We start from the raw sequence: 22862 nt of genomic DNA on the forward strand, positions 1-22862 counted from the left end.
GTGCCCTAGTTGGCATTTCTTTTCATGACCAGTCAGTTAGCCAGTTTCTAATCTGTGTGATATGGGCTGAATTGCTTGCTTAGAAGATTAATTTTTAAATAAACATTTCTAGTGCCTGACAGCAGCTTTTGAGTCTTTGAAGACAAGTAACTTTGTCAACCAAATCTGTGATCTTATCCAGAAATAATACTGAGCTTGTTCCACAAGGCCTATTCGCCATGAAATCTTGTTGGCTGTCATTAATTAGGCTGCCACCCCTCAATGCATTAGTGACTGGGTCGTGGTCATGGGACAAGCATGTCCGCCCCTCTCTCCCCTGGGGGTGGGTGATGGCCTCTGAGGCCCCTCCAGAGGCTCTCAACCCATCATGCACAGTTGCTTGGGAAGGTGGAGGGGCTGTGTCCACATTCCTGTCACTGCAACTCATCTCTGGCCGTAGGACCGGGAGTCACAGTCTACAATGACGCCCTCCTTTCACGGGGCAGTCAGGTCTCATGCCCAGAGTTAATATCACTGCCCACTTCCCACAGGACAGCATAGCCCAGCAGCCGGAGTCCATAGCAATGGGAGTCAATCCCCACGGGGCGATGGGGAGGGGGACCCAGGCACTCCATCTCCACCAGGTCCCAGCCGTGGGCCTATCAGCGGTGGAGGGTCTCCCACTAATCTAGATGGGAATCCCGGTGACATGCACCGAGCTCCCACAGGGCAACTCCCCACCCTGGGCCACTTCCCAAGCAGTCTTCCCCAGCACAGCGCTCCAGGGCTCTTCCTTCCAGACTGGGGGCATCTCCTGTCATTCCCCGCTGCCCGACCTCCTCATCTTGGGCCACCAGTGGCTCCTTCTCAGGAGCTCCAGCAGCACCTCCTTCCCTAGCAGCAGTCAGCCCTGACTGAGCTGCTCCACGGGCCTTTATACTTGGCCTCCAGCTGCAGCACGCCCAGCGGGGTTGGGAGGCGGAGTCTCCTTGGCCAGGTGAGCCAGGTTAACCCTTTCAGTCCCATTGTGCGGTTGGTACACCTTGTTGCAGTCCTGTATCAACTGCTCCATGATTTTGCCCAGGATCAATGTCCATTTTACCAGCACATCGTTACCAGGTTCATCTTGTTTACTTGTGTTCTGCCATTTCCATCTAGTCCTGTTGCTAACTCTGGTCTAGTCAAATCAAATGTGTCAGACACACCCCCGTGGCTTTGCCAGGCTGTTGGTCCATAAGCCAAAGCTAAGTCAGCCTCAGATTTGCTGTTCGGTGTTGCACAGGTTACTCCTCCTTCTCTGCGTTGCTCGATAAAAGTCTGCGTTGGCCCTGCTTGACGTAGCAGAGGATTTAGAGTGTTTTTCTGAATTCCTCTTGAGGAAAATCTAAAATTTCTCACACAAACCAAATACCGTCCTCTAAAACAATCTCTTCAGACAAGACACAGGCAGCAAACACAACCCCAGTGCCTCAGCAGCGTGAATGCATGGAACCTACGTGGCCTCTGGTTGCCTGGTAAAAGCATCACCCACAACTCAGTCTGTGTGTTTGTTGTCTAAAAAAATCTATGCAGGTGCTCAAAAGGCCATGAAATAGTTTGCGGCACAGGTCTGCGGCTGGGGCAGAGCTGGCCTTGGTTAGTGTCTCATTCAGCATCTTGGATCAGGCTGGTTACAGAACTGCTGCCATAGCTGGTCTTAGACAGAAACGGAGTTTTTAGCTAACTGAAATTTTTAATAAAAGGGTCTTTTTTCCCACTGAGACTTTTTATATTATAGCAAAACTATTATTATTATTCTTCAGAACACTGAAATGTTTCTATTCAAAATAGTCCTGGGATGTCTCATGAAACCCCTATAGTTGGGACCTTTTCAGAACCTCTTCACGGTCTCCCTATTGTTTTCCCACAGCTGGGCTTGTTATTAGTGTGTTGGCAGAACGGCACACAGCAAAATAGAAGCCTTGGCCAGGTCAGGCCCTTCCCAGGTCCGCTCTTCCTGCAGTTCTAACTAAGGCAGGATGGGAGGTGGTACTTGTTACTCTAATTTGACACTAGAGAGGCCACCCCAGGATTACACTGATAAGTATTTTATTAAATGCCGCTATTGGTTAAAGGAAAAAGGGGAATTAGCTTTCAAGCACCCCCCTTCCCCCCACACTCAGACCCTCCTGCACTCACACAGGTGACCCCACGCAGGTGAAGAGTTACTGGGGGACAGAGGAAGAAGCCAAGGCAGAGCGGGCCCAGTGCCTCTGGCTGCAGTCATGAAACTGGTAGTGATAGGGAGCAGTCAGTACCATCCTCCCAGCCAGCTGAGACTAGCTTCTGCAGAGTGGTGATGGGAAGAAGAAGAGAAAGTGAAAACTCCTACAGCTTTGCACTCATGTCGTATAGGTTTCAGCCCAGTCCCACTGGCCAAGGACTCTGTATGACCACAAGTCATCAGCTAACAGCAGGTGGGACACTGATCTTCTCTTGATGGGGCCCCCTTCTCTTTCTCGGATGGGTTGTTTTCCAGGGCTCAGCTCCTATTATTCTCTGGCCATTGAGGCACTGCTGGCAGCTGGTCATTCAGCCAGGCTGGCTTCAGGGACTGATTCCATGTCACACACACACCCACATTCACACTTTGCTCACTCACACAAAGGACAGCTCATTTCGGAGAAAACAATTTCTTTTACAAAGGAACAGCCAGGATTTCTTACAGACTTGTAGTATCAATAAACAATTTCTTATTAACTTAATACAGACCTTGCAGCTGCTAAAGAACAATGCCTATGAAACAAAATACAACTATATAGAACAAAGCTACATCTACAGAAACAGGCTACTGTTCTGAAGCTCACAGAAAGTTACATGACTTAAAACCAGCAATGTCTGAAGATTACAGAACTTACACCTGGCCTTGTAGTGGACTGAGCGGAGGGTTTGTACCACAGTACTGGGGCACCTATAATCTGGTTAAACAACATACATCACTAGAATTCCTCTGCAGTAAATTGTGGTCTGTTATCTGATGCCTTTACCACTTCCTCGGGTACTGTCATTAGCCACAAAATGCAAATGACCTCTCATTTTCCCAGCTGTTCACTGTGGTTGCTGTGAACACTGGAATTACCTCTAACCACCTTGAATGGCCATCGACCGCTACAAGGAAGCAGCGTTCATTGTCCTCCGATAAATCAATAGAAATGAGCTACCATGCTCAGCTTAGGCAGCCAATTGCATGGTGCTCCTGTAACCTTCTCCTTTACAGTAGGCTATTAAAGCCAGGATTTACTGTTATTTCCTCCCAGGAGCACTCAGACAGGGCCAGCTGTGTTCCAGCCAGTTGTGTAGCTGTAACCCACACGTCTAAGGGTGTGGATCACTGTCCCAAGCAGAGGCACCTAGGCCACTTACACAGAGAAAGACGGTCTCCTCTGCCGCCTTACCTGAGAGCCACCTGGTTCGTAGCTCCATCCTCACGTTGTCGGATTAGTGACTGGGCAGGTGCCTTCTCCCTCCTGGGGTGGAGATCTCAGCTGTAACAACACCAAGAAGTCCTGTGGCGCCCAATAGACTAACAGCTATTTTGGAGCATAAGCTTTCATGGGCAAAGATGCACTTTGTCCATGCGATGACATCTGATGAAGCGGGTCATTGCCCACAGCAGCTCATCCTCCAAAATATCTGTTAGTCTATTGGGTGCCACAGGACTTCTGGCTGTTTTTACAGACGCAGACTAACAAGGTTACCCCTCTGACACATGAGTTCAGCTGCGCTAGAAGTCTACTCAGTCCTGTGGCAGGGGCTGCCAGCTGACACTGCTACATGGAGTCTCACAGACGGGTGGATGTTCTTTGCACACGAACATTGGAAGAGTGGCTGCACAAGTAGTGTGGAGATGCAGGTGTCTTTGAGGAGAGCTGGTGCAAATGGCTGGGGGGTTCTTTGCCTTAATCTATAACTATAGCCATGCCTGGGGTAGCGCTGCTCCATGGGATGGGACACTGGTGTTTGCATCCAGAGTCTGGAGCAAGGGGCTTGCCTGCAGGAGATCTGTGCTCACCTCCCTCCAGGACTGGGCTCTGTAGTGTAAATAAATTTCATTCAGAAAATACCCTTTGTCTGTGCTTGTGATTTCTATTGCAACAGGAGACCAGCCTGTTGGGCTCCAACACCTACAGTCATGTGGCACTATCCACTTCTGGTCCAGCCTCATTTTAATCCTGTCTTCTCCTGGACTGGCTTCCCTCTCCTGAGCTGTTGACACACCACAGTGCAACTGTGCTGAAACAGGCTCAAGCCACTAGCATTACAGGTGCTGTGTATTGTCTGGCTTTGAGCACTCAGATGGCAATACACATTTTAGCTCCTCCCTGAGGCTGTTCAAGTCCAAAAACATGCACCACAAAGGTTCAGAAACTAGAAAACCAATAAACAAAAGTGTCTTAAAAATCTCATGATTTTCATGCCAGTCTCACAATCTACAGGGCCTTCCTGTTAGTTCCGAGGGTGGAGGGTACACAGCTGTGTTTGAAAGTCTTAGCTGGTAAAGCTCAGAGGGCCTATTTTCTTTCCAACCCACTCGTCTATAGAGTGAGTTAAAAGGGACGCAAGATCTATCAGTCCTCCCAGGAGGGACTCCCAGGCAGCAGAAAACAGCGAGCTCTCTAACTAACTAAACACAAACCGACAGTGCTTCCAGGCCAAGCTACCAGAGAGCCCTTTGAATCCAAACCCCCTTCGGAGCAAATTCCTCTGAAGGCCACCCCCAGCTACAACGGGGAGGTTTTACAGAAAGGAGGTGCTGGCCCTCATGCATATTTCACATCCCTGATTATTTTGAACACTGTGTTCTTGCTGAAGCCAGAAGATTCATAAAATGTATTTAAATTTTGTATGTTCAATTTATTTTAAACCTCCTGTCTGGAGTCTATAATGTGACTTGGCAAAATATATAAACCAATCTGCTGCAGCAGGAAAGACTGAATGCCTCTGTCTCACCTTCTACTTGCTGCTGGTCTGGATGTAAGACCAAAGAGTTGGCTGTTAACTGCGGAAGTGCCAAAGGAAAGAACAAGGCTGAAGGTCTGGCTGGGGCGTGCACGGTGCTGGGGAAGCTTGGACCTCTCCGGGAGCTGGACTGTGGAAAATGGGGCCAAAGATGCATTTTAAGAGACTTGTAGAATAGAGATGTGGCCTTGTCCTGTGTATTTTATGAGATTAAATGGCTGAGAAAGCCTGGGAGTGCACGTGTTTTCTGCAGGAGTGCTGGGTTGCCAGAGACTCTCTTAGGATCCCATGGGTCACTCTAGCGGGGGCCCTGTGCCTCTGCGCCCCATTTCTGCTGAGTGGCCATTATATTTTTACCCTGTCAATCCAGGGCTGCTGGCAGTGACAGGGCAGATGCTTGGGGTTTGAACTCTTCCATCTAAGCCTGGGCTGAGCCCCACTGAGGTCATGGGGAGCAACAAGTAATGAGTCCCCCAGGAGAACTACTACAAACACAGCTTGCCCTGAACTGCTCCTTCTGGGCGCCTTGTCCTGGGGGCAGCTCTTGTGTGGTGGTGAGGGAAGATCAGTTTCCATGGCCTGGTCATTCACTGGCCCATATATGCCTCAGTCAGCCCCAGCTGTGCGGATGGGGATGCCAGTTCATTCACAACAGCACAGAGAGAATCACAAGCTCCTTCCACCAAACAGCAGCTGGGTGCGGGCTCTCTGCTCAGGGCCTCCCTGTCTGTGCTGTGTTACTACATGCTGGTGTAACCCCACACAGGCAGACTCAAACCTGGGACTTCTGGAGTATAGTGCAGGAGACCCCAGAGTTTCAGCTAAAAGTCAACTTTTCTCTGTGTGTTGTAGGTGCTACTACCTGGTACAGTGAGCTGCCCCAGGCGCGTGGATTTCATGCCTCACCTCGCTGAGAAATCACAGAACCACGTGCAGCCTAACCAGGGGAGTAAACTACTCACACGCCCCACCTCGCCACAGTCAGGGCATTCAGGTGTCGCAATGGGAGTGTTAACTTTACCAGCCATTGTTCTACGGGCTTCTTCAGCACCACACCAGCCGATGACCTGGGGCCCCAGGCGGAATTCAGTGGGTCAGTACCATTGGCCAGTCCCCAAACTGTGGGAGGGAAGGAAGACCAGGGGCCATGGTGTAGAGGTGGGAATGGAACCAAGGGGCTCTGTGGTCATGGTGTGCAGAGGGTCTCTAACGTGCTTTAATTTAGCCCTTTCTTGTCTAATAGAACATTCTGCAGGAGTCAGGCAGAATTCTTCCCTAAGGGAGCTCAGCTCCATCCTCCCCTCACCCCCATGAACAGGGTCAGTCTGCCCCCCACCCCTGCAACACCCTCTCTGGGCTGGGGGGAGTGAATCCCATAGCTGCAGGAAGAGCAGAGCTGGGGCTTGTCGGGTGCTGAGCTGTCCTGGGAGGGGCAACAGCTACGTAATCCTTCTGCTAGACGGTGTTGGCAGCAACAAGGCCATGTTCCCCTTAAATGTACAACAGGGAACCAGCTTGAGACCCACCTAGAGATCTGGGAGGAGCCACCACCATTCCCTGACACCTCCAAGAAGCAATACTTCCTGAGCGCTGAGTCTCCGTAGCAAAGAAATGTCTAACGCAAGGGCAAGGAACCCGAACCCTGCATTCGTTTGGGAAACCACCACAACCACAATTCGAAAAGCAGGTGGCCATGAGCACTGGGGAGTGTCCTCTGCCTCGGTTTCTTACTCTGTGATGTGATAATCTGACCACCCACTGCCGACCACTCCCCTCTTCCTCCACCACACACCACTCACAGTTGCTGCCCTGGGTTAGTAAAGACCAGAGTTCAGAGGTGGGCTCGTGTCAGCTCACCTCCCACCCCAAGGGATGGTGGGGGCCACGGCATCTAGCCACGCCTCGGCTGTTGCAGCCGCTGTTCATCTATCACCACTACTGTGACCTTGGCAATGGCAGGTCTGCAGAATACCCTAAGAAATCACTCCACAGTATCAGCCACCAGGAGATCTTCACTGCTAGAGCAAAACCCTGCACTTTTTCACCCCAGCTGCCTCTGAGCAGATCTAACTCTCACCCCTTCCCCATGAAAGATCTCAGCTCTAATGATAACTAAACCACCCAGAACTACTAACTGACTTTACCACCTCCTGCAACCAACCCTACCATAGAAAACAACTAACTGTGTCTTGTTGTTGCCCCACTCCCAACCAGCAGCTGAGCAAGGGAGGTTTTTGTTAGGGTGACCACTTTTGTCAGGGCAGGTTAAGCACAGTTCTGCTGCACTTCACTTGTATAATAGGAGATTAATATTACATTATCCCTGCACTCAGTACTAGAGTGATTTGTAAGTCAGCAGCAGCCAACACTTGATGTCTTTAGCAAAGCAGCTCTCTCTGGTGAATACCTTGGTAGAGTGGGTGTGTTTATGCAAACAGCCTGTTCCTGCTGGCTTTACCCCCTGGTCACCAGGGGCTGGCAGGGTAGAGCTCATTCAGATCCTGCTTACCATTAGGATGGGGTGACCAGCAGCCCATATCCACCATAGACTGGCAGGAACAACCGTGTCACGTATGCTGCAGCTGGGCTGGGGGATGGCAAAAGCTGGAAGGCAGCTTTACAAACTTGGCTTATTCTTTTAAACAAACTACTGATTTAGAGACCATTTATTGTTCTGGGGGCTCCAACTCCTAAATTTTGAGCTTATGGGGGTGCAATAAGGGGAGCTGGAGCTCTCTCTATCCATCTTGAACTAGTGTCCTTTCAGCATCTTTTTCTCTGCTAACAATGGTGTGGCGTGTGCTGGAATAAAGTGAGTCTAACCCCAGGCATTCAAAATTCATGAATTGGGCCCCCTGCCAAAATCATAAAGCTGGGGTACAAATGATGAGCTGAATGAAGTAACACACTTTGGGCCATGCTTACTGGGCTTCTGCCTTTTGGATTCTTCAGGTTTTCAGGAAAGACTGAGAGCACCACTGATCAACCCAGCTCTTCATGAACGCCAAGAGACCTCATCCCGTTTCATGAGGACTTGCCACGAGGACATGGGACCGAAGACCATGATGATGCTGATTGAAGGCCATTAAAGCACATCTTTTCTCCAAAACTCCTAGGCCATGTCTACACTACTCCTCCCTTTCAGAAGGGGTGTGTAAATGCCGCGGATCAGAAATGCGAATGAAGCACTGGTGTGAATATTCAGTGCTCATTTGCATAATGACAGCTACCCAGAGCATTGAAAGTGCTGCTTTCGAATTGAAAACTAGCCATGTAGATGGGGTTCCTTTGAAAGGAAACCCAGATTTCGAACGCACACTTTTCCCCCCAGAATTTCTGATCTGCAGCATTTACGTACCCTTCCGAAAGGGAGGGGTAGTGTAGACACGGCCCTACGGGTGTGTCCACACAGCAAAGATTTTTTGGAATAACAGCCGCTGCTCCAAAATAACTTTGCGTCTAGACAATGCTACTGCTATTTCGAAATAGCAGACATCTTACTGGCTGTGTCTAAATGTGCCCCTCCCTTTCGGAAGGGCCAGACTAATGAGACACTTTGGAGCAGGTTAATGAGGCACTGACACGCATATTCAGTGCCTCATTAGCACAGTGGCAGCCAGTAACACTTTGAAAGTGCTGCTTTTGAAACACAGCCTGGCTGTATAGACGCAGGTGCTTCGAAATAAGCCTCACCCTTCAAAATTCCTTTATTCCCAAAAATAATAAGCTGTTATACTGGCACTCCAACACTGCTGGTCTATCCACTGACTATACGGTCAGCCAACGGCTCCTGTCCTCACTTGGTCCTAGTGCCAGCTCCTCTCAGGAAACCCCCCAGCTGCGCCTCAGACAGGCTACAGGTGACAGGCTATAGCAAATGATTGTGGAGGTCATGGCGAGTGCTGCCCGGCTTTGTAAGATGGAAGCTAGTTCTAAATTTACAATGTCCTTGGGGGGGGAGGAGAGACTGCACTGAGCAACATCTTATTAATCAGCTGCTCTATGGCACCCAGACGAATGGCTGAAATCAAGTCCGTAAGTTAGAGAGGATCATGAATGTCAAATTAGCTTAGTAATTATTGAAAGGCTCAGTAATATAGCGCTTGAACAGGGACGTGGCAAACGACTTCCTTTTCTTTTAATCAGAGGAGCTTTTAGAAGCAGGGATCTGACGCAAGGGGACGGATTCCTTGAGCAGGGCTGGTTTCATCTTTGCTAATGAAGGGGATCATAGAATCATACAATCCCTGGGCTGGAAGGGGCCTCCGGAGGTCATCGAGTCCAGCCCCCTGCCCAAAGCAGGACCAACCCCAACTCAATCATCCCAGCCAGGGCTGTGTCAGGCGGGGATTTAAAAACCTCCAGGGATGGAGATTCCACCACTCTCAGTCTGGGACCCTCCATCTGCATCCAGGCAGAGGTGGACAGGCCAAACCTGAGCAGCTCTGAGACCACATGGGCCAGGGCACAATGCCCAAACGAGGGAAGCACGGAGAGCCCTGCAGGACGTGAGCCATGCGGGACCAAGTGTGCGGGGTGGAGGTTCTCCATCTTAGAGCTCACCTTGCAGCATCTCCCGGCCTTTCTGGGATGTTTTGTTTTCTGTCGCACCCCTGCTGTGAAATTTATTAAAGGTTTCCATGTCAAAATCAAAGCCTTACCTGTGGGCGCTGAGTGTGGGACAGGGTGATCCCAACTGTGGGGATGGGGGCTCTCTCCATCCTCTTTGGGCCCCCCTCACCTCGCCTCCATCAGGCAGTTGAAGGCTGCTATCAAATCCCGCCTCACTCTTCTCCTCTGTAGACTAATCCAAATATTCAGCTTCTTCTCTTCATGACTTAAAGCAAGGCAAGGGTTTGGTAGTGTCGGGGCAATGCAATGTGATTGTGTCACATCAGGCAGAAAGGAAGGGGTGGGAGAGCAGAGTCATGAATGATCACAGGGGGGCAGCAAGTACCCCAGCCCCTGCAAGCAGCCTCTGGCTGACAGCATAGCCCCACCACCCTGGCCTGCCCCAGGGAGCAACTGCTGACTGGGCTGCATGGCCCCCCTGCCCCAGGCTGGCCCTGCAGAAAAGCTGCAGCGTGCACCACTCACCCACTGCCCCCACCCTAGGCCCAGCTCCAGCTGCAGCCCCGGGTAACGCTGGGTAAGTCCAGCATCTGTGTGTATACAGAGAGACACCCATACACAACAGGTAACGTGGATACCCGAAGAGAGGTAGCCATGTGATTTTCAAAGGTCTTCATTTTGTCCCAGTGCGGAATGGGAAAATTCCTTCCCAGCTCTGCTCCTAATTCCCCTCACCAGTGGCCAGGCCTTCCTCACTGGACACAACGCCTCCCTCTTCAGCTACCAAAATCATCCCTCCCAACACCACCCCAGGACAGCGGCGCATCCTGGCTTTGCCCCGACAGTGCCGTCAGCCCTGGCCTCTGCGGCCACTTCCCGCATCGATGGCTGAGCAGCAGAAACCAACAGTGGCAATGAAGGTTCTTACTGATCTGAACATTGAAGGAGGAGAATGTTCCGTGCCCAGTTGACGAGGATGAATTGCTCAATGACAGGCTCTGGCTCGGACCCGTTTTCTCTTTACACTCCTGCTGCCATGAATATCCCAGATTCCCATGGACTCACCCAGGTGTAAGCAGGGAATGGTCCTGCCATTGAGGGGGATTTTCCCAGCTTCTACACGACCCCAGTGAAATAGGCCAGTGAAAGGATCTGAGTCCCCACTCCTACTCCCTGCACCCAGAGACCTCCCTGACCTTGAGGGATCCCCTTCCACTCCCCTGTGTGGCAGAGTCCTCGTAACCCCAACAGGGCTGAGCCCAGGATTCGATGGGGCTCAACCTTCAACTTTTTCATGGTCACTTAGGGCCGGGGCTGAGGTGTCCCCACTCTGGGATCCTCTCTTCACACTGAACACTTCCCTGACCCACTGATGACTACACACAGCTCAAAGCAAATACAATTGATTAAACCATTGAAAAAAGAGCAAGGAAAAATGGGGAAACACGTCGCCCTGCTCTGCGGCACAGAGACCTCACAAACGGCATCTCTGGAATGTCGGGGCAGGTCACATCTCTTCCGTGCAGGTCCCAGGGCCTGGCTGTGCTGCAGGGATGCTCTAGGTCAGACACTTGCTGTGGGTGGCAGGACCCTTGCCCCCAGCATCAGCCCTTGCCCAGTCTGCCTGGTGGTACCTCCCTGCACCAGGCCTTCTGCCCAGAGTCCCCTTCTCACTCTCTCCTGCTGCTCCCCACACCCCAGCCCCAGCCCCAGCCCCAGCCCCACTCACTGCTGCCCTGTCTGCAGCTCCTGGGCTGCTTCTCTGGCCCCTCTGGCTCTGTGGCTGATGCCCCACTCCCAGCACGGATCTGCTTCCGTGCTGCGTTTCAGCAAGGGTGGCTGTAGGGCTCCCCGCCGCATGGTTCTGCCACTGGGCTGTGTGTCTGGCGCTCTCTGGCTGGCCTGGCCCTGCTCTCCCCATAGCTCTGCCCCACTGTCGGACCCAGGCATACCCTGCTCATATGGGGGATGAACCCTCCCCTCCCAGAATCCTGATGCCTCATTGGCCTGCCCGCCCTGTCAATCAGGCTGACCTGGAGCCTTGGCTTCTTCTCATTGTTCCTGGTGGGGTGTCAGGGTCCTGATTTCTCACTGAGCCTTCCCCTCCTTTTGGTACTGGGAGCTACGAGCCAACCGAAAATCCCCCTGAGTTTAGTTCGGGGCCAACAGACCCCAGGTACAGTCATCGGCCACCATCAGGATGTTGCCAGGGCATGGGGATCTGGCAGCCTGTGGGGATCTGACTGTAACCCCTCACCCCGGCAGACTCCTGGAGACGGGCTGCTTGCGGGCAGGACGCCCTCTGCTCAGTCCCCTCTTTCCAGCTAGGCCAGGCACCAGGGGGATGTCAGGGCTTGGGGCCGAGGCTGTAGCCTGGGTGGGGTAACTAACTGACCTGTGCTTTGGGGACGGTGGCGCATCTCTTGCTGGGAGTTACGCTGTGTGGGGATGGAGGATCTGGATGGGGCCCTGGCTCCGCAGCGCTCGGGTCTGGCTGCACTGCAGCTGGGGGTGAGCGTCCCAGCCCGGGGAGGGGCCTCGCACTCATGGTGCTCCAGTGGGTGTGCGGAAGAGAGCAGAGCTGTTGGATGCCTTGGGCGTTTGGATGGGCAGGCAGGCTGCTGTGTGCACAGACCTAGAAACCCTGATGGATGCCATGGCTGCTGGGATCCCAGCATCCCCTCCCTGGCCCTCCCCCACTCCTTTCAGGTCACGCTGTCTGCTCCCCTTCCAAACCAGGCCCCTGGGTCTGTGTTTCAGGGGCCCAGAACACAAGCGTTCGTGGCAGTGAGCAGCACCCCGTTGGCAGGGAAGAGTCAAACAGAAAGAGGGACACTGCGTCAGTGAAGAGGAGACCCCGCAGCGGAAGACCCGGCCTGTTAGCCCCGAACCTCCTGGGTGGGCTCTAGATCCAGCCACCTGGAGCTTGGATAAGAAAATGCACGAAAGGCTTGAGCGGCCCTGCTGGGGTCTTGGCTGCTGCTCAGTCCAAACCCCAGACCTTTTCTCTGGCCTGAAGAAGCCGCTACTGCTGCTGCTACTGAGTGGTAACTTGCCATGCGATATCCTGGGAGCGCATGGGCTGGAAGGATCGGCAGCACTGCAAGGGAACACAGCTCTTCCTGCCTGTCCTAATCATTGGCATTCCCTTCAAATAAGCCAAAGGCCAGGGCCACCGGGCACCTACACATAGGCCAGCAACAGATGGCAGCGGATTACAGCCTCGTGTTCCATGAAAATCCCTCCCTTTGGCTCGTGGTAAAGCAAACCCGGATGAAGGCTTCTGTGACCGACTGTCCAGAACAGCTGGGCAGCAGGGTCACAAGGTCTGCTATCCTCTTCCCCCACAAGTCCCTGCTGGGGTCTGTGGCCTTGCCAGCAGCGTGGCCGGCCTGTCACATACATCTGGGACCAGAGACAGCCGCATTAAACCTATGCTGTACAATGGGAAGGAGCCTAATATTTGGCCATTTCTTATGAGTAAGGGAAGTTTTCCTCTAGACTAGAGGCTGGGCCCAAAGGCTTTGTCTACACAGCAGCCTTATTTCAAAACAATCCATTCCAGAATAGCTATTACAAAATAGCTTAATGTGAAATAACACCGCTCCACACAAGAATGCATTTTGGAACAGCGTGTGCAGACACCTAGTGCCTATTTTGAAATGGTGCCATTGGACATGATTATGGCTTATTTCAAAATAGTGCTATTCCGTGTCTTACCAGTGCCCAGCTTGAAATATCTTGTTTGAAATAGGCATTGTTCCTCCTGCAATGAGCTTTACAAAGCTTGAAATAATGCACCTTCGTGTGGTGTGTGGTGTAGCTGCTTGTGATCCTGAAATAACAGGTGTTATTTTGGAATAACTTTGCTGTGAAGATGTAGCCATGGAAAGGCTAAGGGACCTGCTAAGAAGGCAGGCTACTCAAGTATTCTTTCAGCACACGTGGGGCAGGTCTGTGTTCTTGGAGCTGTAGTAGAGTTCCTGTCCCATCTCCCCTTATCTGCAACCTGTGGCTTCATTGTAATGGTGGAGCTGCTGCAGACATGACAAGCATCTTTGGGACCTGTAGTATATTAACTTCAGGAACACTGCCACCCTGCCTTTGATGTACTCCTGTGAGCTAGTGCTTGCATTCTATTTGATAGGGGCAGGTTAAACAACAAGGAGTATTTACTTCTGGGGTGGGCAAAGGGCTCCAGAGAAGTACCACCTCCAGAGAGAATTCCATAAATCAATTCAAACTGGCTTCCAGAGGCCAACGAGAACAGCAAACGATTTTTTGGTATAAAAGGTTGAGTTGACACTGGCTGAGTGGCGCCCATTTTAAACCAATGGACATGAACCTATGCCCAAGGTAGTAGACAACCCCTGTGGATGGAGTGGAACCTCCATAAGAAGGATGGAGGATTGGGTAAAGCTTTTACTGGGTTACATGTTTCCTATGCTTTTGTCCTTACCTATGGCTTTGGGAGAGCTGTGTGATTGCCCACTGGTATGCACTAGTTCTGGCCACAGGAGAGAAAGTAAAGCACAGAGGCAGGACCTGCTGGGGACAAACCCAGCAGAGTGCTGGATGCTGCAGCTTAAATCTCCATCAGGAGTGAGAAGGACTGAAGCCCCTTCACCACGAGAGACAACAGCTGGAAGCCTGAGAACTACGGATGTTTCTGCACTACTGAAAAAACCCTGCTCTGCTGAGTCTCACAGCGCAGGTCAATTGACTTGGGGCTCGTGGGGCTTGGGCTGGGAGATTGCAAAAAGCAGTGTAGATGTGCAGGCTCAGGAGCTTGGGCTCAGAGACCTACGTCTCTTGTGGGGTTTCTGAGCCAGGGCTCCAGCCCAAAGACCTACGCTACAATCGTTAGCTCTGCAGACCAAGCCCGGTGAGCTGTGTTAGCTGATCTGTGGTGCTGCTGTGGGCCTTCCACAGCCTGCCCAGGCAATTTATTCCAGTGTTTAACCACCCTGACAGGTAGGAAGTTTTTCCTAATGTCCAACCTGAACTGCCCACACTGTAATTTAAGCCCATTGCTCTTTGTCCTGTCCTCAGAGGCCAAGGAGAACAACTTTTCTTCCTCCTCCTTGTAACACTCTTTCAGGTACTTGTAAACCACTATCAAGCCCCCCTCAGCCTTCTCTTTTCTAAACTAAACAAGGCCAGTTCTTTCAGTCTCCCCCCGTAGCTCATGTTCTCCAGACCTTTAATCGTTCTTGTTGCTCTTCTCTTTCACTGCGGTGCAGGCGTATGGGAGGTGAGCATTCCTTGAGGATCAAAGCGAGATTACTCTGAAACTGCAACAGGAACCTCTTCCTCTTCCTTCCCATGGTATCAGCGCTCCTCAGGTGTGCGCACAAGGGACGCTGGCCTCGGAGCCCTCTGTGCCTGTTCTATCTGCACCCTAAATCAGTGTTGTCTGGTAGCTGCCACACAAGGGAGAACCGCCAACCATGGCCGAGTCCTGCAGCCATAGGGAGGGGCTAACCAGGCCCGAGCAAACAGTAGCAGTAAGATGAGGCTGAGACAGGAGAGATGGAGAGATGAGGAAAGGGAGCTCGAACCCAGCTTTACTTTTTTAATTAATTCTCAGCAATCTATATTGAAACTGGGCCTCAGCCTGTTTGTCATCAAGACGGTGATTTTAGGCTGCCCTACTTTTCTGCAGCTCTGTCATAACATGGGCCACCTCATTAGATCATCCACGGGCAGCTAAGAATGGGCGCTAATTGGTAGCAACCTCCTTAAGAAATAAAGCAACCTAATCGTTTGCCACCTCACGTTTTTTCATTACAGCCGAGGAACTGCAGAAGATGTTCACTGATTAGTCTGTTGAATTATGAATTAGGCTTCTGGTCCCCATGCAGCTGTTTTTCCCGTGTCATCCCAGCACTTTATTTCCCCATCTGCTTATAAAACCAGGAGCTTGATCCTGCAATAAACACTTCTACTGCTTTTTTTAGGGGCTAATTAATTGTGTTGCATTTCTTGAACACATACAGCTACCCTGGCTTGCATCAAATTAACAATGCTAATTTCTCTGCCGGCTGGGAGCCCAACCAATTCCTCCTGCAGCTGAGCTGGAAAATCAAACCCACCTCCTAAAACAGGTTTTATGGTTCCAGGTCTCACCCTGTTGTTAATTCCCTTGCCAAGTGCAGCAAAGGCTGTGTGTGGGGGGGTGCCCTTGCCTTTTCCAAAGCCGCTTGAGTTGGTTTGCCCTGGCAGAAGCCAAAGCACCTACATGACATTTGTGACTAGCTGATGCCCAACCTTCATCTCCCATCTCCGCCTTCTGCCTTGGCTTCTCTCCTGTGTCAGCTGGAACACAGGTTGGACTAGCACCTGGCTGTGCAACAGACAGCTTCAGGCTATGCTCTGCTAACAGGGGACTCTGAGGATTGGCTATGGGATATTAACCGTCCGCAAGGCAGCATGAAAGGGAAAGCTGCATGAGAGGCTCGTTTAATTTAACGAGTCCTTTAAAGGATACGACCCACTTTGGTCAGTGATAATTAGACGACAAGCCGCAGCTCACCATTCCCACCGTGCTGTCAATGAGATCGCCTCCCTTTGTTTGGTGAGGGTTATATAGAATAGCATTTCTCTGCCCCCTGTGCAGCTGGGAGAGCCCAAAGCACTTCACACAGCAAGTGTGCCGGCATGGAGCAGCCTGGCGGTGTTCAACAGAGCTCACACAGAGCACAGGGCTGAAGAAGTGGCTAGTTGAGACTGGGGTATGGATGACAGTGAGATGACAGACACTCAGCTCACACAAGGTGGAGTGGAGGGGACGATGGGAAATCCTGGCGGAGCCAGCTGGCCTCTTACTATTTTTCCTGTCTTTCCTTCACACAGGGATAGGTGACAGTTGTGTCTCCAGTAATGTCTCTTTGAGAAACCACCAGCTTTCTGGAGCTCCTTAGATTGTCTTCCCATGGGATGTTACTTACCAGTTCTCAGAGTCTGTGGAAGTGCTGGTGTTTTAAAGTCCACGGTCCTTATTCTACACCTCTGCCTTTCTTTATCATCATGAGATCCAGAACTTTGTGATCACTTTCAGGCTGCCCATCCTCAGATTCACTCCCCATTCCTCCTTGCCAGTCAAGTCCCCTGACCGCTCTGGCTACTTCCTCCTTCTTCTGGAATCAAAAGTTTTCCCCAGAACATTAAAAAAATGTCCGATGATGAATCTTTAGGTGATGAAAGCCTGGATAATGGTAGCATGGTCTGCACCCAAACAGGAAGGTCACTGCCTATTGCTCGGATGCTTCTGATGAGCACCATCCATCAAGTGATTGACCAGCAGCAGTTGGAAAGAGGTGGGGAAGGTCTATAAAAACCTCAAAATCATGAACACTTGGAACTAAAGCCATCTCTGGCCACCTGGCATTGGCCAAAGTCAGCAGACAGGACACTGGGCTGGATGGAGCTTTGGTCTGACCCAGTGTGGCCGTTTTTATGTTCTTACTTAAAGTTGCAAAGACTCAGTCTTGAGTTGAGGTCTGCCCCAGCACAGCAACAGGGTCGCTTGCTCGTGAAAGATGGATTCTTCGATGTTTCCATGAGTAAAGGTGCCAGGTTCCATTGATTGTGATTCTCAGGGCTGTGTCTCTTGTTGGCTGTGAGCGGATGGCTCTGGGCAGCTGCTGGGAGTCACAGATTTCTGTATGCAGCATTGGTGTGGCCAAGCGGATCCCAGGATATTAGTGAGACAGGGTCTCGCAGGAAAGGTCTCACCTTCCCCAGCCTGGCCCTCAGGGAGGCCTGGACTTATTACTCCTCCTGCAGCCTGAAAGTTTGGGGGACTTCAGCACGTCTGGGTCTTTGACCAAAACAACTCAGGAGGAGAGTTGTTCATAACAACCATTGGAACCCAGAGTGGCACCAGTAACACTCGGTCCTGAGCCGGCCCCACTGCCTGAGCATCAGAGCACCTCTTGGCTTTCTGGTAATGCTCGTCCTGGCACCTTTCAGGTCAGGCCTGGCTGGTATCCCCAGGTTTCCAACCCAGAACAGAGGACCTGCGATACCAAGTGGCTTGGCCCCAGGCACAGAGCGAGCATGTGGCAATACACATAACTGAGGCTGGGACTCCTGAAGCCTCGACAAGAGCCCTAAGCACTGGCCATCCTTCCTCGCCCAAAAGGAGGATGCCTGGGGGGTTCCCTTCCATCCACTTCTGGGCAAGGGGCCTGGCTCACTGCAGCTGCTTCGCTGCCCTTTGTGAGGGTTTCGAAGCGTGCAGTTCAGAACAGACTCTGGGCGGAGCGCAACTGTTGACTGTTGCTCTTGTGGGGTTGTGGTAGTGGAACTGGTGAGCAGGTTGGTGGAAATAGCCTGTAACAGTCTGCTAAAGAGACTCTCTGACTGGTGCTGAGCCCCTGATCCCCCCCAAGGCTGTCTCTGAGTCACAGCCTGGCTGTGCACAGTCCCTGCAGCACTTTCTGACTAAACCCAGCCGAGCCATTTTCCAGCCAGCCTGGGGAGATGACAGGCAGAGAGTTCACACGGTATCAAGCAGCATGCATGTCATTCGCTCCCTCGGCAAGCACAGCAGCTCCCCCTTCAGAAGGGCCTTTCATCTCTAGGAAGCTGGCAATATGGGACGCCGCTGAATTGGAGGCTGGCTCTATCTGGCTCCTCCAAGTGACAATGCCCCTGGCTCCCCCAGGGCAGAAGACCTCACAGTCTGTAAGCAGAGACACCAAGAAATGGCCAGAGCTCAAAAGAAGGAAATTGCAACCTCTGTCATTTGACGCCATGCGAATGGCTCCTTTCCCACACCACAGGAACGGGGTGGGGCGAGGGAGCTTCCTACACAGGCGTTTAGCCCCAGGCTGTCTCAGCCCTTCACTAGCCACCGGGATGCAGTCACTGCATGGAGGAATGCTGCCCACAGTGTGGGACGTGGCTACAGCTGTGCAGAACCTCTGCTCTGTCCAGTGCAATGCAGGTGTCAGTTCTGTAACTTTCAGTCATTGCTGGTTTTAAGCCCTGTGACTTTCTGTAAGCTTTATTTTGCAGCAGCTGCTAGGTCGGTATGAGGTATTATACGTTAGTAAGAAATTGTTTGTAGCTACCAGGAGGTCTGTAAGAAGTCCCGGCTCGCCCTTTGTAAAAGAAAATGCTTTCTCTGAAGTGAGCTGCCCTTTGTGCGAGAGAGGAAATGTGAATGTGGGTGTGTGTGCATGCAGTGGAATCAGCTCCCCTGAAATGGCTTATTTTGAAATAACCCTGCTACATGCAAAAGTGCATTTTAGAATTGCACTCAGCTGTTTCAAAATACAGTATCTGCGCACAGAGCCTGTTTCAAAATAGAGCCTTTGGAGGCATTATGGCTTATTTGGAAATAGGCTCTATTCCCTGCCGTAACAGCACCTTTTTCCAAATAGCTATTTGGAAATAGGTGCTGTTCCTTGTGTAATGAGGTTTACCAATTTTGAAATAAGCCCACCACTATTTCAAATTTATCTCGAAATGGCAGTTGCATTGTGCAGATGCTGGGGTAGTTACTTTGGCATACTTTTGCTGTGTGGACCCACCTTAAGGGTGGAGTTACGCAGCAGCTGGAAGGCTGGTTCCCAGCCCTAGTAGGCAGACATGGGCCAGCTCTACCCATGCAAGTACATGAACAGAGGTTGCCGCAGCAGCACGAGTGGCAGCTCAGGCCAAAGAACAAATCCGCCCCCTTCCCAAATCACCACCCACTGCTGTGTGGCCATTCTGCTGTTTTTAGAGGCTAGCTTGAGCCAAGATCATGCACATGCTCGACCCTCCCACCTGCTTTGTAGACATACCCTGTACCCAGCACTGCCCGCAAAACCAGTGCTTAGCTGATTTGGCTGGAAACACTACCATGTTGCTTCTGATGCGTTCTTCCTTCAGTGCTTTTTTAATGCCGAGTCCTGCTAAAATAACTTTGGCCTCCTAATCTCATATCATAACGGCCTCCATAGGAAGAAGAGTGCCACTGCAAGCGAGGTGGTAATGACTTCACTCATGTGTCAGAATAGGAACCCCAACAGAAAGAGACCCCACGTGGTGGCACATTGCCAAATAAACAGCTTTGCTGGAGAGCCAGAGATTGCTTAAACGAGACGCTGGCTTCCCATTGCTGCTCTTGGAGACTGGTAGCCCACAGACTGCTTTGTCTGAGTGCTGCTGAATGTCACAGGTCCGGCCAAGCAGAACGCACCCATCCTGACAGCTGCCAATGATGCCCTTACTGTGCCAAAGGAAAAAAGCACCTTCTAAGCTATTGCATGTGCGGGGTTCTATGGTCTGAATGTGTGACTCTACACCCCAGATTCGTCATAGCAATATTATGCTGTGATCATGACATAAGTATGATAGAGGTGGTATGTGATGGGTCATGTAAGGTGTCATTGGAAATGTCATAATTTCCTGGATGTGATTATCTTCTTTGTAGTCATAAACAAAGAGAAGGCCTGTGGCACCTTATAGACAAACAGATTTTTTGGAGCATAAGGTTTCGTGGGCAAAGACCCACTTTGTCAGAAGCACTTTGTCAGGGTCAGGGGGGGTCTTTGCCCTTGAAAGCTCATGCTCCAAAAAATCTATGTGTCTATAAGGTGCCACAGGGCTTCTCATTGTTTTTGCTGATACAGGCTCACACGCTACCCCTCTGTTATTTTTAGGCATGTATCTTTTTTGTGTGAGAGGTTATGAATTGACTGGGATTTGTTTTTCCATTGTTGTTACATATGGGTAACACCCTCTAGGCAAAATGCTTCTAGCCCAGACAGCTGGTTGTGAAGGGCCTTTTCAAAGTAATGGGCAATTAGGAAAAACAAGAGGCCTTAGGAGAAGCTGGTGAGCTAGCAAATATCACGACATAGCAGGACACACACGGTGAGCCTTCCTGAACGTGCCCCAGACAGCCTGCAAGTAGTGACTGCTGTGACTCTGCAAGGGCATGTGAGCAGACCACTTGTCTCTGGACTCCATTTGAGGTGCCTGTATTTTTCCGCTAGCCTGGGATCTGGCTCTGGAGCACACAGGGTCCCTGCCCCATGTGAAAGATAGCTAAGGCTGGGAGCGACTTCCCCTGCTGTTCTTTATTCCCCTGCAACTCAGCACTTGAGAGAAGCTCCTGCAGAAAAGGACTTGGAGCGGAGGTGGGGATCCCAGGCAGCAAAGAAAGTGCAGCTTGTGCTTTGAGAATTTGCACGATTGCTCGTATCAGCAGTCAGAGCGAGAGGCTGTTAATCCAGGCCTTATCCTTCTCGTCTGATAGCCTTGGTCTGTGTTATCTATTTACCAGGTAATCTGCTCTGAGCTATTTGCTATCACTTACAGTCACTTAAAAACCTGCCTTTTATAGGAAATGCAATTGTATTTTTCATTTATTTAAAACTAGCAGGACTTTGACTGGAGTGCCTAGAAAAAAAAATCTCAGTTTGGTTTAACATGAGCCTGTTGTTAATAATCCTTCCTGCGTTGACGGGAGGGCAAACTCTGCAGGCTTATACTGTACAGTGCAAGACAGCGTCATTCTGGGCTTACACCCCAATGGGGAGGCATGAGTCTGGGAAGCTGAGAAATTGGCAGCTGTCCACTGCTTGCACTCAGGTAGCCCTTGGGTGAGTGGTGCCACCTGCTGCCTCGTTAGGCGATAACAGGGTCTGGGTGCAGGCGACTGTGTCTGGAACCCTGCTGTGTGTGTGAGAGGGGTGCCGCAGTTCCCACAGGTCCCAGGCTGCACCCCAGGTGTGACAACCCATTCCTGAGTGCTTCTGTTGTGCTGCTGAACATGCCACGTACTCCAGAGAGGTCACCCCTCTCGGGTACTAATGGCACTGAGAATGTACAAGCTTAGCACAGCTGCTCTCCGGCCAGCAGTGTGTGGATACAGCAGCACCTGTTGCTCTGGGGCCTTTAGGGTAGGATTCATCTGCTCTGCTGGGAACGGCTGGGGTCTGGCGTGCTATTCGCTAGCTCCTCAGATGTGACTAGACTCTCCGTGTGTAACAGCAGCGTGGCAGATGGAGGGCAGAGCCAAGAGTGAAAGGGTTAAACCCCCCTACGTAGGGTCATGAGCTCAGCCCTGCTGGATAGTGAGCATGAGAAATGTTGGTGAATGGGAGGTGGCTGGGGATGCCAGTCCCGGGATACCAGGGAGAAGGCAGCTAAGCAGCAATATTCATTTCTTACTGCAGAGAAAGCTGCTAATATCGAGCCAAGGCCCCCCCTCGCCTGACAGCTTTCCCCTCACCTCCTGGTGGGGCTTCTGATGTTACTTGCCAGCCCCACATCTGGACCTGTGTCCTTTCCCTTCCTTCCGGTGAGGGACCCCCGTGAGCCTCACCTGGGCCTGCAGTCTGAGGCGGGTTTCTCACGGCGGGGCTCCACGAGACCTGATGGCAGAGCCTCGATACGCAGCTGCAGCTATGACAATTGCAGGGCTGGAACCGACTTATCTGCGATGGACACACCTGGCCGTCCTTGCCGAGGGAGGTCGACAGGAGAAACTCCTGTCCACGTCTCTGACGCCTCGTGAGCTGGAGGAGTACGGGGGCGACTGTCGAGCCCTGATCATGTGATTTCATGCGTCCCCACCAGGGGCGCAGAAATGAACCCTGGAAGATCAACCATGGCTGGGTCCCTCTTCCAGTAAGTACAGATGCGCCCTTGGACTGTTTCTGTGGCTGGGGGCAGGCAATGGGCCAGTGGGGTATTCCCCATGGGCTGGGGGGAGCTGGGAGCCACCTGGCCGTGTTAAAGCGAGCAGGAGGTTTGACTGCAGCCCAGAGAAAGCATTACGCAGAAGAATGGAGATGAGGCCAGCTTAGCCCACACCCCTGTCCTAGCCAGCTCAGTCCCACTGCCAGGGGGAGGGATAACTCAGTGGCCTGCCAAACCCAGGGCTGTGAGCTCAATCCCTGAGGGGGCCATTTAGATGTCTGGGGAAAACAGATTAAAGACATCTGCCGGGGATGGTGCTCGGTCCTGCTAAGAGGGCAGGGGACTGGACTTGATGACCTCTCGAGGTCCCTCCAGCTCTGTGAGATGTGTCTATCTCCATCCAAACCCCTTTGTTCATCCCTGAGGCTCCGAGCTGGAGGAAATGGCTCAGTACCATCTCTAGCACAAATGGCTCTGCTATGGCAGACAGGTACCGCAGAGTCCTCGGCGGAAGGGAAGCAGAGTGCCAGGTCTCATGCCTTCCTGGCAGGGCTGTTGCTGTCTGATGTGCCTTAGCCTGGGTGGGGCTGTGCTCCCACCGCCTGGATTCGAAGCAGGAGTTAGAACATTGCCTAACCCGTGGCCTGAAAGGGGAGGAGGGATCAACC

Source organism: Carettochelys insculpta, chromosome 18 (assembly GCF_033958435.1).
Source record: "Carettochelys insculpta isolate YL-2023 chromosome 18, ASM3395843v1, whole genome shotgun sequence".
Taxonomy (NCBI): Eukaryota; Metazoa; Chordata; order Testudines; family Carettochelyidae; genus Carettochelys; species Carettochelys insculpta.